Source organism: Nothobranchius furzeri, chromosome 8 (genome assembly GCF_043380555.1).
Source record: "Nothobranchius furzeri strain GRZ-AD chromosome 8, NfurGRZ-RIMD1, whole genome shotgun sequence".
Lineage (NCBI taxonomy): Eukaryota > Metazoa > Chordata > Actinopteri > Cyprinodontiformes > Nothobranchiidae > Nothobranchius > Nothobranchius furzeri.
This window is the reverse complement of record NC_091748.1, coordinates 48,988,815-49,006,410: the sequence shown is the minus strand read 5'-3', so window position 1 is coordinate 49,006,410 and position 17,596 is coordinate 48,988,815. Positions and strand designations below refer to the sequence as shown.

The following is a 17,596-nucleotide window of genomic DNA, read 5'->3' as shown; positions in this document are numbered from 1 at the left end:
ACACATTTTTACATTTATCCACATGAGAAGATAAAAATTGTATTCTTCACACAAACACGTTTTACTTCATTAAAATGTGTCAACTGTGTAAATCCCTGAATGTAAAACTACTTTTCACAGAAGAACTTCTGTGGTTGTGTGTAAACAGCTTCACTCTTCACCTCTAAGCTTAATAAAAACGCTTCTTTGCTCCGTTGTCCTTAAAACAAATGACAAGTTTAATTCGCTACACACACACACACACACACACACACACACACACACACACACACACACACACACACATGGGAATAACTGGGACCCGCGATGCAAACTCGTTCTGGCTGATTTCTGCCTTAAATGTAATTTAAAAAACAAATATACAAACAAATAATGTCTATAAACTGAACCGCTTTAAGCTTTAAGGTTTCTACGGCTAGTTTTTAACAAACTTACGTTTAAAACTTCGTAGCTCTCCCCATTTTCTCTGCCTGTTGAAAATCCACATCCGGCGCGCAAAGCATGCTGGGATAGCCTTGTTCTGTGAGGATACAACTAGGGATGCACCGATGGATCGGCATTTGATCCCAATCGGCCGATAGCGCCCCTATCGGTTTTGATCGGAATTTTCAAAATAGATCAAAGCAGACTGATCAGCCGTTGGGTTGTCACAGTAAGCAGTGTAGCGGTGTAGTAGGTGTAGCGGTAAACCTCGGTAAAAAAAAAGTTGACAATAATAACCGTCTTGTTTTTTTAAAAACTATATTATCTTGGTGGGTTTACCCTGGCTGTGGTGTAGGCGCGGTGACCCTTACCAGCCACCGTATTATCTGCTGAAGTTGCCGGTGGCACATGCGTGCTTTGCTATTTACAACCAAAACTTTCTTGAAGCTAAAGCTGAAATAATGGTCAAAGGAGGAGACGGCAGCGCTCAGGAGGACATTTATTATCCCTCAAAGAAGACAAAGCCGGAAGTACGGGCATCTTTTAGATATTTGAAGAATGCTGAGGGAGTTTATAGAAGACGGCTATCCTGTTTGCAGCACGTGCAGAAAAAGAGTCTGTGAAAGGCAGCAACGCTTTAAATCTCATGACACATCTGCGTGACCATCACCCACAACTCTACAGTCAACGCAAGGCAAGTTAACGTTAGCGTTTTAGCTAAAATGCGTGATCCGAGGATTTGGGTTGAGGGAGAATGCAACGAGTGGCTATATAAAGCAGCCGCAGCGCCGCTACCTGCATATAAACCGTGTTGCGGACACCCCCATGTTGAAATGACGCTATGCATTACGGGGCTCCCAGGGGCAGAGTTGGTCTCTCTCCGAGAATAACTATGAATTTAACAATGATTACTGCCTGATGACATTTTCCCACATCTGCAAAGCTCACTGGAAGGACACAAACCGAGGACAATATTTTCCTGATATAGGGATTATTACTCAAGTAAGGGTAAAAAAGTATCTGATTAGAAGGCTACTTGAGTACTGAGTATCATCTGATCTAATATTTTTAAATGATGACATCAAACTGACATGAAATAAGAAGTTATGGGCAAATATTGGTATTTTAAAGACTAAAGGGGAAAAAATGTAAACAAATAAACAACATAATTACAAAATAACACATTTTAGGCTAAATTTAGACACAAACTGAGGACAATATTTCCTGGCATACAGGGTTTATTTAATTGTGTGAAAATGTAGCACGTTTAAAAAAATACCGCCATAATACCGAAAACGTGGTAATTTTGGTCACAGTAACCGTGAGGTTAAATTTTCAGACCATGACAACCCTACTACAGACCATTTTAGATTAGGTTACATTTCCTTTATTCCCAGATTATGTAGTTTGTGCCACTCATTACAATGTTGTAGAAAATTTCTGGCCAATCCACGTGATCGGTATCGGTGATCAGCATTCTTTCATATCGGTATCAGTGATCGGCAGCAAAAAATCTGATCGGTGCATCCCTAGATACAACAGACCCGTCCTTGAAATGTGGGCAGAGCGAGGACGAGTTTGAGGACGTGAGAATGAATATTCTTGGAATTCAGACAGTACTCGTCGCTGCGCTGTGACGTCATCGCACTCTTACAAGCATCCTTCCCGCGGATTCTTACACACCCCAAGTGTAAAATAGAGACCATCTTGAATCAAAGTTGCATTTTTAACCTTAGTCCAGTAGCAAAAAGCAGATTAGCCACCTCACAGCTAATCTGTTTCCGCAGAAAACCGAGTCTGGTAAAACCAGAATTGTATCAGAATGAATACATTCTATTTTAAATTTACAAAGGCTGTTTCAGTTAAAGGGGTAAAAGAGTTTGTCATTCAAAAAATGGCAGTAAGGCACTTTCTTTACAGCTCTCCAATCATATTGAGCAGAAGCTATTTATGATGCTATTTACAACAGTCTAAAACATAAAAATTATAATTTTATAATATTGTAGTGACCCCGAGCGTCTCAGCGGCAGTCCCCAACTCAACCCGCAGGAGGCAGTAGTGGTTCACACCAGACCTTTATTAGGCTTCTTCTTCAACGCTTTGTAACGCTACAGACACCGAACATCTATCACGCTCCTACCTCACAAAGTCACGGTGTCAGTTAACCATGCTAATTCAACTCGCTCCACAGAACACACATCACCTTCCTTGTGGCTTACATTAACATAACACTCAAATCAACACATAGAAACTAGCAGAATGATAGGAAACACATACAACACAATACCCAGATCGCACCTGGCTTACAACCCCAGCCAGGTCATTACACCCCCCCACCCCCACCCCCCCACCCCCCCACCCCAAGAGGTTTAGTGTCCCCACAACTTTAACCGTCCACTCTGTAGTCCTGTAAATATCCGGGCCGGCGTCGAGTACGCTTTGGCCTTGACTGGGGATCCATGGCGCCCCCAGCTGAGCCGGGCATAGGAAGCAAGGAATCCCCAGGCTGCCCACCAGTCTGCGGGTTCGGGGCAAGCGGATGGTATGGTGCCAGCCGATCCTTATGCAGCACCACCCGCCTTCCCCGCCCCGGCATCCGGACTTGGAAAACCACCTCTGATAGCTGTTCCAGGATCTCGGCCGGACCTTGCCAGTGACTCATGAGCTTGGGGGCCAGCCCCCGCTTCCGCCGGGGGCAGTACACCCAGACCCGATCTCCGGCCCCCAGCATAGGACCGTGCGCACGGGTATTGTACGCTCGTTTCTGGCGGGCCCCGGCCCCCTCCAATGTCTGTCTCGCCAGCTGATGCACCGTGTGCAACCACTCCTTGAGCCACCGGAAGTAATACATCTCTGGTCCCCCAGCAATTTCCGGCTCAGGGGACGCCCCGAACACCAAATCCACCGGAGTTCGGATCTCCCTTCCGAACATTAAGGCTGCAGGGGTACACTGACTTGACTCCTGCACTGCAGTTCGATATGCCCACAAAACAAGGGGCAGGTGTTGGTCCCAGTCCCTCTGATGCTGGCTGGTCAGGATGGCCAGCTGGGTGGCCAACGTGCGGTTGAACCGCTCAACCAGACCATCGCTCTGAGGATGGAGGGGGGTGGTCCTCGTTTTTATTACCCCCAGCCTCCGACGCACTTCTCCCAGCACTTGGCTCTGAAAATTCCTCCCTTGGTCGCTGTGGAGCTCCTCCGGTACACCAAACCGCGTGAACATCTCATCCACCAGAGTATGCGCAGTCATCACCGCACTCTGATCCGGCACCGCATACTCCTCTGGCCACTTCGAGAAATAATCCATCGCGACCAGGACGTACCGGTTGCCAGCATCAGTAACAGGGAACGGACCCAGGATGTCCACTCCGATCTGCTCCATTGGCGCCCCAACTAGGTATTGCTGCAATGGGGCATGGGAGCACTGGCTGGGACCTTTCTGCGCTGTGCAGTCGTCACAGCAGTGAACATGGATCTCCACGTCCTGACGACAGCCCGACCAATAGAACCGCTGTCTCAACCGCCGCACCGTCTTCCCATTCCCAAAATGGCCAGTACCTGCAGCCCCGTGAACCCAGCGGAGGACCTCAGGCCGCAAGGCCCGGGGAACCAAGAGCTGGAGTCTGTCGCCTCCCCCGTCTGGCGCTCGCCACCACCGGTAAAGTACACTGCCATGGAGCTCCAGGTTGTTCCACTGGGAGTACAGCGACTTCGTCTCGGGCCCCTAGGAAGACACGGCGGACCAGTCTGACCGTGTCCCAGCCTCCATCCAGTCCCTCACCATTCCCAGCACTGGATCGCTCACCTGGTGCTGCTGCAGCTCTGCCGCGGTGAAAGGTTCCCGCCCTTCATCCTTGCCCTCGGGTTCTGCTGCTGCTGATGTGGGACCCCGGTCCAACGCCTCCAGGCGCCTGCAGTACCGACACTCCTCCGCAGAACAGGGGCGCCTGGACAGGGCGTCGGCGTTGGCGTGTTGCCGCCTTGGTCGGTGCTGGGCCTCAAAATCAAACTCTTGTAGTATTTCCAGCCACCGGGCCACCTGACCCTCTGGCTGGCGAAAGTTCAGCATCCAGGTTAGGCTGGCGTGGTCGGTCCTGAGCAGGAACTTAGTGCCAAAGAGGTAAGGTCGGAAGTGACGAACCGCCAGGACCCCAGCCAACAGCTCACGCCGGGTAACACAGTAATTCCTCTCGGCCCGGCTGAGACTGCAGCTGTAGTATGCTACTACTCGTTCCTCCGCCTCTCCCCCTTGGGAGAGCACAGCTCCGACCCCCACGTTGCTGGCATCGGTGTCCAACAGGAAAGGCTGGCTGGGGTCAGGATACGCCAAGACCGGGGCACTCACGAGGGCAGTTTTCAACTGTTCGAAGGCCGCTGCTCAGTCCTCAGTCCAACCAAACCGCCGGCCCTTGTTCGTCAACTGATGCAAGGGGCTAGGACGGTGGCAAAGTCTTTTACAAACCTCCTATAGTAGGAGGCTAGCCCCAGGAAGCTTCGTAGCTCTGTGACGTTTGGTGGGGGGGTGGGGGTGGGGGGGATCAGTAGCCACCCCTTTTTCGCTCACCACATGTCCCAGGAACTTCAGGAGGTTGCACTTAGCCGGGTTCAGCTTTAGTCCGGCCCCGCGGATAGCAGTCAGGACCTCGCCCAGGGTAGCAACAGCCTGTTCAAAGTCCTTGGCAGCTGGATTGGGGCAGCTGCTCCAGTGTCGATGGTGTGCTGCACCAGGTCCGTCCTTGTACAGTCTTCTCCCCTGGTGGCGAAAGTATCCACAACCTCTGAAAGGAGACTCTGCAGCTGCCGCTGCTGCGTCGCACTGAGGTGCACCCCACTCCACCGCCCAAGCTCCTCTACTGCCGCGACAGTCTCAGGCGACGGGGAGACCGCCGAGCTAGGCGGCGACTCTGGCTGCGGGATGTTGGCCCTGCTCACGTTCACCCCCTGGGTCCTCTTCCGCCCCTTTTCCGCCCTCGACCCCTGGCTGTGGCCTGAAGCTGTGGGGCGCGAGAGCTTTGGGGGTGCTGGCAGGGTGGGGGCCTGTCCCTGACTACCGCGGCCCACTTGGAGCTGCACAGTCTCAGCACCAAGATGGATGGCAACTCCCTGCACATCGACCTGTGCCCCCCAGTGGGTTAGCAAGTCCAGTCCAACATTGCACTCGTCTGTTATATCGGCAAGCCAGAACTCATGGTTCACTCTGTTTGTGCCCACCACCACCTGCAGAGTCTTTCTCTCCGGCATCACAGTCTTTTCTCCTGTGACAGTGTACAACGCTGTGTGAGTAGGGGCCCAATCCGTCGGCAATGACCCGCCCGTCTCCGGAAGCACCCCCCTCCGCAGCAAGCAGATGGTAGACCCCGTGTCCACCAGGGCCCGGCAAGACCGTCCATCAATGATACAGTCCAGGTATAGTCCACGGGTGGACCCACAGCGGCCCACCACAGGATGAGTGTCACAGAGAGGTTTTAATGATTGGGGTGGGGGTCCCCTCACTGTCCCACCCCAAGGCCGTTTCCAGTCGGTGATGTCCCTCGGGCTCGAGGACTAGGTGCAGGACAGTTCCAGGCAAGGTGCCTGGGCTCCCCGCACCGATAACAACAGTCTGTCCGGCGCTTCCGACGGGGGACTGCTTCTGGTTGGGCTCGTCTGGCCTCCTCCTCTTCATCCGACTGCTCCGTGCTCATCTCTCGCTCGACCCCCCTGACTGATCGTCGGGTTACTGGTTCGCCCCTCAGCACCTCCTCTGCCCGCTCTGCCTCCCTCATTGCCTCCTCCAGGTCTCGGGGGGATGACAGCCGGACATGCTGTCGCAGCCTCTCCAGTGTGAGACCCCTCAGGAAGGCGTGGAGACCCAGCTCCTCCTGGGCCGCTCCTGAGAAGGTTGGATAGCCCCGTCGGGCATAGAGGCGGATGTCCGCGGCAAAGGACCCCAGGCTCTCTCTCTCACGTCGGCTAGCCAGCTCTTCCCAGCTCTGTTCAGCTGATGGTCTCTGTCCAAACCGTCTGCCGAGCGCCGTAGTAAGAGCCTGGAGGTCGCGCTGCTCCTCTAGGGGCAGGTCCAGTAGAACCTGGAGTGCTGGGCCCTCCAGTGCGAGCGCCAGGTGGGTGGCAATCTCTTCTTGACCCCACCCGTTGCGAGTGGCAGCCAGCGTGACTTGGGCCAGGTACGTCTCTAGCTGTGTCGCCCCGGTGTAATGCTGCAGTTTGGCAACCGTCCTGCCAGGAAGCTGTGGCACAACCCCAGGAATCTCTTCCCACCGCAGGGGGTGTCTCTTCCGGGGCGCACTGTGGCCCTCTGGCCGCCCCAGCTCCGGTCTTCTTTGCTGGATCTCGGCAGCCATGTTTCCCAGAATCGAGTAGTTGTCCCAGATTGCACTCTCTATTTCGTCTATGGTCGGCTCCATAGTGTCTGCTAGACACTCAGCGATCCCACTTCTGACACCAATTGTAGTGACCCCGAGCGTCTCAGCGGCAGTCCCCAACTCAACCAGCAGGAGGCAGTAGTGGTACACACCAGACCTTTATTGGGCTTCTTCTTCAACGCTTTGTAACGCTACAGACACCGAACATCTATCACGCTCCTACCACACAGACTCACGGTGTCAGTTAACCATGCTAATTCAACCCGCTCCACAGAACACACATCACCTTCCTTGTGGCTTACATTAACATAACACTCAAATCAACACATAGAAACTAGCAGAATGATAGGAAACACATACAACACAATACCCAGAATGCACCTGGCTTACAACCCCAGCCAGGTCATTACAATATTGTTTCGTACAACTCTGTAGCTTGGGGCTAAATCCAGCAGAAAAGAGAAATGAGTAAAGGGGCTGGGTTATTTCTGCATTATGGGGAATGTACTGCACTAAAAAGAACGGTCTAAAAACTGACTCATTTGCTTTTTAGTCTGGGGTTTTGAGGTGTTCAAAATGGGTTTCCTTTCGTCCTGACTGGATCTGCCTGCCTTCAACTGACAGAGTGTGTCCCACATGCCGGACGGAGAATTTCTATCCACTGTAGATCCTTTTTACTGAATTTGTTCCCTGTTAGGTGGAGGTATTGCAAAAAGGCATGAGAGTCTGTGAGGCAAAACTCTGCACCGCCAGATGCAATCAAATCAGCATCCACGTAAACAAGGATTTCAGAGAAGTGGCTTTTCATTAAAGGCCAGCGAGACAATTAGTGATTGCTTTGTTAAAAATAGTGGGATTTTTTAATTTGTGCTTTTAGTTTTGTAGATGAAAGCAATCCAAAGTCAGAATGCACAGGAACCTAAAAATGCATTGCTTCAGGGGACAAAGGGTATTTTAAATTGGGGAATTGTTTAACTCTTGGCCTAAACTGGGAATTTGGCTCTACTGGTATTTCTGACTGGTGTTTACATTCCAAGAAGGACTGAGGAAGTTTAACTGAGACATTCGGCAGGATACCAAACAAATGATTCACCGTAGATCACATATGTCAGAGTCAAGGCCCGCGGGCCAGAAGCGGCCCGCGGAGCATTTTTATGTGGCCCGCGAGATAAATATCAAAAATATATTAAAACTGGCCCGCTGGCCGATGCTTTGCGGCGTCAGCGCGGAGCTGACGAACCCCCATCCTTTGTTGTTTTTCAGCGCCGAGGCAGTCAGAGGTAGTTGGGTGTCTGCAGCTCCGCTGTCTCGGACGAACTACACTCCTTTCACTCAGCGCCGAGTTCACTCAGCTGTTTTCTGACGTTGCCCAGAAACGGAGATTCTAGCCGCTCAGTAATGTGTTCACTACTTAAAGAGAAAATTTTCACACTAACTTCCAGACAGAGCTGATACAACTCCAGCGAACAGCGACACGCTCAAACCAGCACGGCTCTGTGGCTGCTGTCGTGTGTCCCCCCCCCCCCCCCCCCCCCCCCGACACACAACAACGTGGTCAAGCTGCTCAGACATGTTCATCAGCACAAACCTACGTGAGCACCTGTTGTCATCTAACGTTATCATTATTATGATGAAGATGAACAAAACAACAGTAGTCTCCTCCTCAGCTCAGATCAACCCCATGATGCAGGTATCTGGCTGGAACAGGTGAGCATCACAGTGAACCAGTGGAACAAACTGAGCTTTAAATATGTTGGTTTTATGCTCTTTTTATGCTCCAAAACATGAAAGTTAACAGGTGAGATGTTGCATTTTCATTTAAGATAAAATAATATTTTTATTTTGTTGTTGGCCCGTGAGAAAAGATTTAACCTACAGTAAACAGGAAGTGGAAAGGCTGCAGATAGATGAATAGAATAGAAAATCCCTTTATTGTTCCTCAGTGGGGAAAGCTAGACGTCACAGCAGTGATGACACGTATTACAGGAGAAAAAAGGAGAATAAAAAATAAGAAAAATGAATAAACAAGAAAACATAAATCCTGAATAGATTTAAAAAATGCTGAATATACCACAAGTAATGAATACCACTGATGTGTTTTATTTAAAACTGCCTTTCTCGTGTGTAATTTGGTTATTCCACATTCAGTGTTAATGCAGAAATAAGTTTGTTTCCAAATTTAAAGGTTCAAAATTGCATACATGTTGATAAAGAAAACGTGCAAAGTTGCCGTCACTTTTTCAAAAAATATTAAGTTTGGCCCTCGACTCCGTCCCAGAGTTTCATTTCGGCCCCTTGTGAGTTTGAGTTTGACACCCCTGCCGTAGATGGTCACTATCACTCTACCAGTCAATACATTGCAATCCATAATAGAACAATTACTAAAGAGAGAAAAAAATAATAATAAATAAATAAAAAATAAATAAATTGTATAGAACACATTAAACCCAAATCCAATCCCTATGGTTTGCAGGCCTTGAGGCGCTCGAAGGCTTTTTATAACAAAAGAAAAAACAAACCAAATTAACATGTTAAGGTGGCCACCATAAAACAACAAGAGAAAAACAAGCCAGTGCGAGTCACCTCAGTTGTGACTTTCTCATTTCTCGGAGAGATTCAAATGATGACAACCATTAAATTGGAATACCCCATCTGGAGTTTTTAATTCAAACAGGCACTACGGGCCTCATATATACCCGGGTTTTGAGCTGTCACCATCCGAAGTCCCCTGTCTCGATTTGAAGATTTGGAAAATTAGTACTCCCAGAAAGTCAAAAGAAAAACAAAAAAACAATATACAATTAACTGCATGTAAAAGATCAATATGACGGAGTTACTCACATGATAGCAGGGGAACAGTGTGTAATCTAGATGACTTTAAACCAAACTTTTCATCCATAGTCATAACCATGCACCATAAATAAATAAAATACTCGGGTCATTAGAGAGAAAAATTGCATTTATTGCACAAATGCTGTTTGAATGCTGGATAGCTGAAACTGTAAGCTGAAGCTGCTGAACAGCTGAACTGAAGCTGAAATTAAGCAAAACTGTCAAAATGAGCTGAATGTCTTGAAAGATGTAGAAGCAAAAAGCACCAACAAGCAAATAAAGCACAAAAAGTAAGTGAAGAATAGAGAAAAATAATGCTAAATAGCAAAATAAATAAATAAATAAATACTTAAATCTTTGAACATTGTATAAAAATCTGGACAGCTTAAATGTCTAAACACCTGTTATTTCAGTTTGCCAAGTTTAACAGTTTAATGTTTACATTTAGCTGAACTGTGAATCTAGCATTTTATGCCAAATTTGGTAACTGATTGCTGAAGTTGTTGAATAGCTGAAGTAAGCTGAAACTAAGCTAAACTGTCAAATGAGCTGAATGTAGTGACAGAAGTGAAAGCAAAAAGCACCAAGAAGCAAAACAAGCACAAAAAGTAAGTGAAGAATCAAGAAAACTATTCCTAAATAGCAGAAAACGCAAATCTGTGAACACTGTTTAAAAAGCTGGACAGCTAACATGTCTAAACACCTGTTCTTTCAGTAGGACTAGTTTAACAGTTTAATTTTTACATTTAGCTGAACTGTGAAATTAGCATCATTTGCTGAATTCAGAAACTAATTGCTGAAGCTGAAACTAAGCAAAACTGTTAAAATGAGCTGAATGTTTTGAAAGATTTAGAAGCAAAAAGTGCCAAAATGTAAATAAAGCAAAAAAGTGAAGAACGGAGAAAAAATTCCTAAACAGCAGAAAACTTAAATCTGAACATTATTTAAAAATCTGGACACCAAAAACGTCTAAACACTTGTTGTTTGAGTAGGACTAGTTTAACAGTTAAATTTTTATATTTAGTTTAACTGTGCAATGAGTAGCATAAGCCGAATTCAGAAACGGATTGCTGAAGCTGCTGAATAGCTGAAGTGAAGCTGAAACTAAGATAAACTGTCAGAATGAGCTGAATGTATTTAAAGATTTAGAAGCAAAAATCACCAACAAGTGTAATAAAGCTCAGAATATAGGTGAAGAAGGTGAAGAATGGATAAAAAATTTATTTAGCCACAAGATGAATGACATCTCTCAACCAATCAGGGAGCTGGGAGGGAGCGGGGCACTTTCCCACCTTCTGACTGTCATTCAAATTGAACTTATTTCTAGTTTTAAGTACAAACAGTTCAAAAAGATCAAAAACAGGAGTCTGTTCATGGTTCAATATTCAGCTTTTTATATTCATTCCTATGAGACTTGGTTAAAGTGATTTGTAGTTCCTTGTGTTGCCATGGTAACAGATGACAGGAGTTTGCATTAATAAAGCTATGTACAATAACACATGACTCATTTAAACTTTGAATAACATTTCTATATTAAAGTATGTTGATACAGTTGTGTCTAAAATGTTGTTAAATGTTGCTGCTAAGCATGTTGCCATGGTAACGCAGAACACAATATCAAGTTAATACAAGACTCCTGGGACCAAGCAGGTTGAATTGATGTACCATATGTGTGGGTGCACATTTGCTTTTAGGCAGAAGACGATTGAAAACTCTCAGCCAATGAGAGAGCAGCGAAGGAGGAGGGGGTGGTTCCTGCCTTCTGACTAGTGTTAAAATGTCAGCTATGCTGCTAGTTTTAAGTGTATAGAGCTGGCTGGTTGGTTGGTTGGATGGATGGATGGTTGGTTGATTGGATGGATGGATGGATTCCTTAGGCCTAGCCGATCGATTTGATGTCTCACATGTGTGGGTTTGTAATTCCATTTAGCCAGAAGATGATTGACCTCTCTCAACTAATCAGGGGGCTGGGTGGGAGCGGGGCACTTTCCCACCTTCTGACGGTCAATCAAATTGAACTTGTTTCTAGTTTTAAGTACAGATAGTTCAAAAAGATCAAAAACAGGAGTCTGTTATTGGCTCAATATTCAGCTTTTTAATAATCATTCCTATGAGACTTGGTTAAAGTGACATGTAGTTCCTTGTGTTGCCATGGTAACAGATAATGCATTTAAAATTGAATACAAGATTCCTGGAACCAAACTGGTCGATTTGATGTGTCATATGTGTGGATGCTGGATCCTGATTGGACAGGTAACGAAGGTATATTTGTTAGCTGTAAGCCAGTGTGTGTCTCATTTCAATCGGACCTACGGTTCTCTCGGTACAACGCCAGAAATGGAGCAAGGGAGGGTCACTGCTCCTATCTTTCCCCATTATAACTTTTGTGAATTTTTCTGAAAATTTCAAGTTGTATCTCAACTTCTAACTGCAATTTTAGAAAAACCGTAAAAGATATCAAAAAGCCTCTTTAATATGTTAAACAGGAAAGTCTTGTGAGTTTGTTCAACTTTGAATGAAGTCTCTAAGTTAACAGGAACCCAATACAGTTTTAGGTCAAAAAAGTGATAGGAATTTGCTGAAAACTGACGAATCCCATTCATTTCAATGAAATTTTTTTTAGAAAAAGCTTAATAACTCGAAAATTTTTAAAGATATCAATGCCAAAAGTAATTGCTGGAAAGAGCTTACCGAGCTGAACGTTTTGATTTAAAATTGTTAAAATAGCTAAAAATTTGAAAAAGAGGTTCAAAAAGTGTATGGAAGCAGAAGAAGAAGAAGAAGAAGAAGAAGGTGAAGAAGAAGAGGAAGAAAGAAAAACAGGAAAACAATAGTTTGAATGCTTAACAGCATTCAAACAATAAATAGTTAATAGTTGTGCCACATTTATTTTGGTTTGTTGCACGAGCCCTTTCAACTTCTAATTTGTTTTTACTTTATGGTAAAACTGCAATCTGGAGACTCCCTTTTGACCACCATTTTGATTTTAAACCATTACTGCATTCACTGTAATAGTTTACATGTTCATTGTCTTTACTTATGAATTTATTTGAATCTTATTTTAGTAAAATACAGCTGTATAAGATCATAGATGAAAAAAGTAAAGGAAATTTTTTGAAAAATTTGATCCCCAAAATATAGTAAAGATAGTTATGAAAAAGAAGAGAACAGAAAAGTGAGTAGTTTCACAGTAGTTTCACAGTACTAGGAATTTCCTTTGGCAAAATTGTGCACAAGCACAAAATTAGTCATATGGCGGAGACAAAAAACTATTTTGGTATTGCCCTAATTATTCCCTTTTTTTCTTGCGCCCCCATGAAAAAATACTGGCCCCACTGTGGCCCCCCTGGAAAATTTGGTCTAGAACCGCCCCTGTTCCAAATTTATCCTTAACCCAACAACTTCCCTGTCTCTTTCCCTCTCCATACACACCCTTCGGGCTCCAGTCAATTCTTCACACACACACACACACACACACACACACACACACACACACACACACACACACACACACACACACACACACACACACACACACACACACCAACAAAAGCCCCCCCCCCCCCCCCCCCCCCCCCCCTGCTGTTTGAATAGAGAACCCTCGGAGCTCTCTTTTGTTTCAGTAGCGCTCAGCTGCTGGAGAGGTGAGCACCACTCTAGCTGACGCTCATCCTCTCACCGCGGCTGACCCCTCTTCTCCGCTCTCCTCTTTCGGAAGACGCGCGGACTCGGATCCAGGTCCAGGCGCATCTAGGCACCCCGAGGCGGTACCTCCCGGTGTCTAGCTCCTCGGCTCTCATACCGAGAACAGTCTCGTTTTCCACCGGCGCTCGCGGGGTTTTTACGCGCCGTCGGATGGTAGAGCTTCCACCTGCACTCCATCAAAGCGGCGCTCCTGTGAAGCTGCAGAATCCTTCTACATTCCTGTGGACTGGACCTGCACATCCAAAAGGTGAAGGGCAAACATTTCATCTTTTTTAAATCTTCTACAACCGCAAGTGAAGTGTTGACTTAATCCCAAAGAGCAGACGAGAGGAGTGTTTCACAGATTTACTTTAGCACAGTCGTGATGAATTTGAAAAGCAGCGAGTCAAGGACAAAGATTTATGGCTAGGATCAGGACTACAAGTGCATCTTGCTGCCAAAAAAGTAAAGAATCGCCGTGTGAGTACAAAATAAAGGATTCTAGTCTTGCTTTGTTGCACATTTTCTGTATTTCTTTCCTTTTTGGAAAGACATTTGCTGTTAGTAGGCAAAGCAAGTGTACCAAACTAATGTTCATTTGCAGTTTTTTCATGTTATAATTTAGATTACAGATCATTAGATAACAATCGCTCAATCGCTCTTTTGTTAGTCATACCTTTACAAACCAATTAATGTTCCATAACTAGAAAACTATTGAAAATGAATATTTGGATATGTTTAAGCATCAGAACACCTTCAGTGGTGAAAGTGCTTAGAGGTTCAGGTGCAGGGAGGAAGCAGCTTTTGGACTGGGTGAATGTCGATAGGAAGCACAGAAAGGGCTGTGGGAGCTGTCAGCAAAGCACAGAGAGGGCAATTGGGACATTATCTCAGATGGCACTGACACTCCACCAAATGGGTCCCTGAATGATTTCTATTAGAGTGAACTTTGCTTTTTATGAGGACACAAAAGAAAAAAAAACGCTGCTAAAAGTGAAGGAGAGCCTCTGCCACAGCGATGTAACCCCAACATGGTTTTGGTTGGCTGTGACAATGAAGGATAGTGTTCAGAATGGGAAAATAAGCTGTTGTCTGGTTTTTGTTTAATTTTAGCGAGTGTACGGTAGCGTTTCAGATACAGAAGGGCAGAGAGAGAGTTGCTCGGACCCCATGGGAAATTAGGCATGGATCCAGCCAAGCAGTTTGTGAAACAGTTTCTAGTCCTCCCTCCTTTCTTTCCATACTTCTGTCATGTACTCTGTCTGTCTGCTGCTCACTGAGCCCTGTGTATTTACACATGCGAGTACGCAGTCAGCCAGGCAGTCTGTATAAAGTTAGGCTGTTCTTGGATTGATCCAGAACTCTTTCTTGATGATTTATCAATGTTCATCCCTCCTAAACTCATCCCACAGGTACGTTTGGCCTCTTCCTGCTGTAGATTGTAAATTATTCATTGAGTTACGCTCAAACATGCCAGATTCATTCTAATTGAGCTCTCTCCTTATATATAATGTTCTCCTCTTTGTGCTTCCTTTTGAGACGTCCCACTTCTTGTGTTTTCATGCATATTTCAGGAAATCCTTGTGTTTGTCTCACTGGTTCTTACTCATCACTCTTCTGCTGGATCACTCTGCCATCATTGTTCTTAGACGAGGTGTTTTATTCTGTGCTTCTTTGCCAGTTCGCTGCACCCGTGTTCACGTTTTCGCTAGATGAACAATGCTTCTTCAGAGACAAGCTCACTGCTTCTTAGTGGCTCCGCTCCAAGTGCGGTGAAGGCCAGAAAAGGGAGCACTGAAATGCTGTCATTACATCTCAGGAGAATGAAAAGAAAAGCCGTGAAGAAAGGGAAGAAAGAGTAAAGCGGGGTAATATCCTGGGGCAGTTTGACAGCATTATCTGCTCCTTGCATGAGGTTGCGTTGTCACATATTTCAATAATGAGCCTCTTTCGGCTGGCTGTGCTCAGCTTAGCACAGACACTTGTAGCAGAAGATGTGAATTGGCGAGAATTCAATCGCACTCTCGAGTCGCATCCAAGCTAATTGGTGAAGTGCAAATTTTTACAGAGATTTTGATAATGTAATGTAATATATAACCAATAAACCTTCTGCCATGTTTTAAGCAAACACAGCCACCCTGACAAGAGAGCCAAAACAGAGATCGGTATCGGGAAAGAGCGTGTGACTGATGAAAACCAGTCAACCAGAAATCCTACATTTCCACTTCAGCTGTGATTCTTTTGTTTGTTTGCATACACGTCTTGCACTTTGTGTTTGTTTTTCTATACAGAAAAATGGAGGGTTTATTTTTGCCCTAAGATGTAGACGGGATTCTAGAGGATTCATGCAAAAAGGGACTCATTTACAGACTTAGAAAACCCAGATCCAATTAAACAGCCCAAACCCACACAGCAGCCTCCACACGTGTCCGATCCTGCTTGTCAAAAAAATCGCAGTTAGGTGTCTGCTCCAGCCCCATGCACATGACCATAAATCACCTTTCAGGTTTCGATCCACTTCCTTGCTCTTGGTCACATGTTTTTTTTTTTCTTAATGAAGTCTGTTTTTGCTCACCAGGGCACGTCAGTCCTCCTGACTGACAGCTACACGTCTGTTCACTCCTCTGACCCAACACCACTAAAGAGCAGATGGAGAGGAACCTAAGTGGAGCCTTTTTGGGTAAAATATATATAAAAAAACCCTGTTGAAGAGCAGGAAGAGCCTAACAAATGAGCAGTGCAGCTGGGCCATCATGGTCAGCGGCTGAGCAGACAAAGCCCAGGAGGCAGAAAAAAAATCCCCTAGACGCAGCTCATTAATATTCATCAGTCACCCAACTCCCGCCCCCAAGCCCATGCACCCCTCTCCCACCAAATGTATTATTCAAAGCTAGCGTTTTCTCTATTAAATACCATAAATAAGTAATGACATCTGGTAACAGTTTTTGTCTGCTGAATTAATGACAGGAACACATTGGAGGAGGTGTCGGTGTCTGGAGGAGGTGGATTTTTCTTCAGCTACCTTTCCCCTCGCTGCCGTCTCTTTGTCTCGAGTGAAAAGCCTCTTTTGTTGATGTCAGGTGACCTGCCAGTGGATCTGAATTGGATTGTGTCTCTATCAGTCACCTTCAACAACACGCCTGAGGATAAGCAAAAACTCTGTGGCTGTTTATTTGACCATTATCTCTGCGTTGTTCTGTCTGAGATAATACGTAGGAAACAAAACGCTCCCTGTGGGCTTTTCTGCGTCCTTCCTCAGCTGGACAGTGTCTGAAGCACTGCCTGCTTTTATTAGGTAGCTAAACCTCACTCCGGCTTTCTACCCACGAGCACTAACATGCTGCGAGTGAGTGAAAGATGCGTCACTTAAGCGTATCAGCAATGTGATATTAGCATCATTGTCGTACAGGCTGTAGCTGTCAGACTCTGATGAGCTGGTAAACAGAGAGCGCTTCAGAGGCCCACAGATGGCCAGTGTTTTCCAGACTCGTGTGCATCAATTCCCAGAAGAGATGCGTGCGTTTTCATGCACGTGAGCAGATTAACAATTTGTACCTTTTACGGCACAAACAGTTCGGATGATGTTCTTTTCATCCAAAAAGGAAGATCGGAAGCGAGGCTGTGATTTTTGTTTGTCTTCCTTCTTCTTTTACTCAGCAGGTCTGTTTGTAAAGCCGAGGCAGCTGTGTGATGCTGTTTTAAAGTTCCCCTCACTAATCCGAGACGTCACTGGGGGGTGGCTGGATCCAGAAACTGGGAAAGGCAGGAGAGAATATGAAAGTTGTTTAATATGTTTCTTTCAAAAACGTTGGCACAGGTCAAACTGATTTGTGTGTTTGGCTTCGTTTGGTGCTTTTTCTCAGCTTGAAAGCTTTTCTCGGGGAGATAAGAGAGATTTATGTGTTACTATGCATCTATTATCTGACTTTAGCTTCTTTGAATTTTCTGATCATCATCAGAAATGATTAATAAGCCAAAATCAAACACTCCCTGACTTTCCCTACTGCACATCGTTTAGACAAACAATGTGTGCGGAAGGTTGTGGAGCACAACTTCTAAAAGTTCTGCAACTTAAAAAGGTTTGGTTTTGGTTGTCTTTTCATTATGGAAAATTAAGTGACTTCAGTTTTTATTCAGAGGAGGAAAACACATTTGTGTAATCCTTACATCTGCTTCCCAGCAGGCCCAGAGCGGTGCTTCCCAGTTCCTTATGTCTTTAAAGTTATGTTATCCTTGTTTGGGTGCAGAAAATTGTCTTTTAGGCTTTCATGTTATTTGATTTTTAATTTTCAGAT

The 17,596-nt window shown here is 45.6% G+C and overlaps 1 protein-coding gene across 3 annotated transcripts in view; it reads left to right on the top strand.

Annotated features, from left to right (window-relative positions):
• Nucleotides 1-13,405: 13,405 nt before the first annotated feature.
• ncanb (neurocan b) overlaps nt 13,406-17,596 on the top strand; it is a 248,084-nt gene continuing 243,893 nt past the window's right edge. For 2 of the 3 annotated variants that reach the window (XM_054730008.2, XM_070554098.1), the window contains exon 1: nt 13,441-13,569. The gene's annotated coding sequence lies outside the window, so the exon portion shown is untranslated. Of the gene's footprint in view, nt 13,570-17,596 lie in introns of all 3 variants that reach the window. The other variant, XM_015971620.3, reaches the window with a different exon arrangement.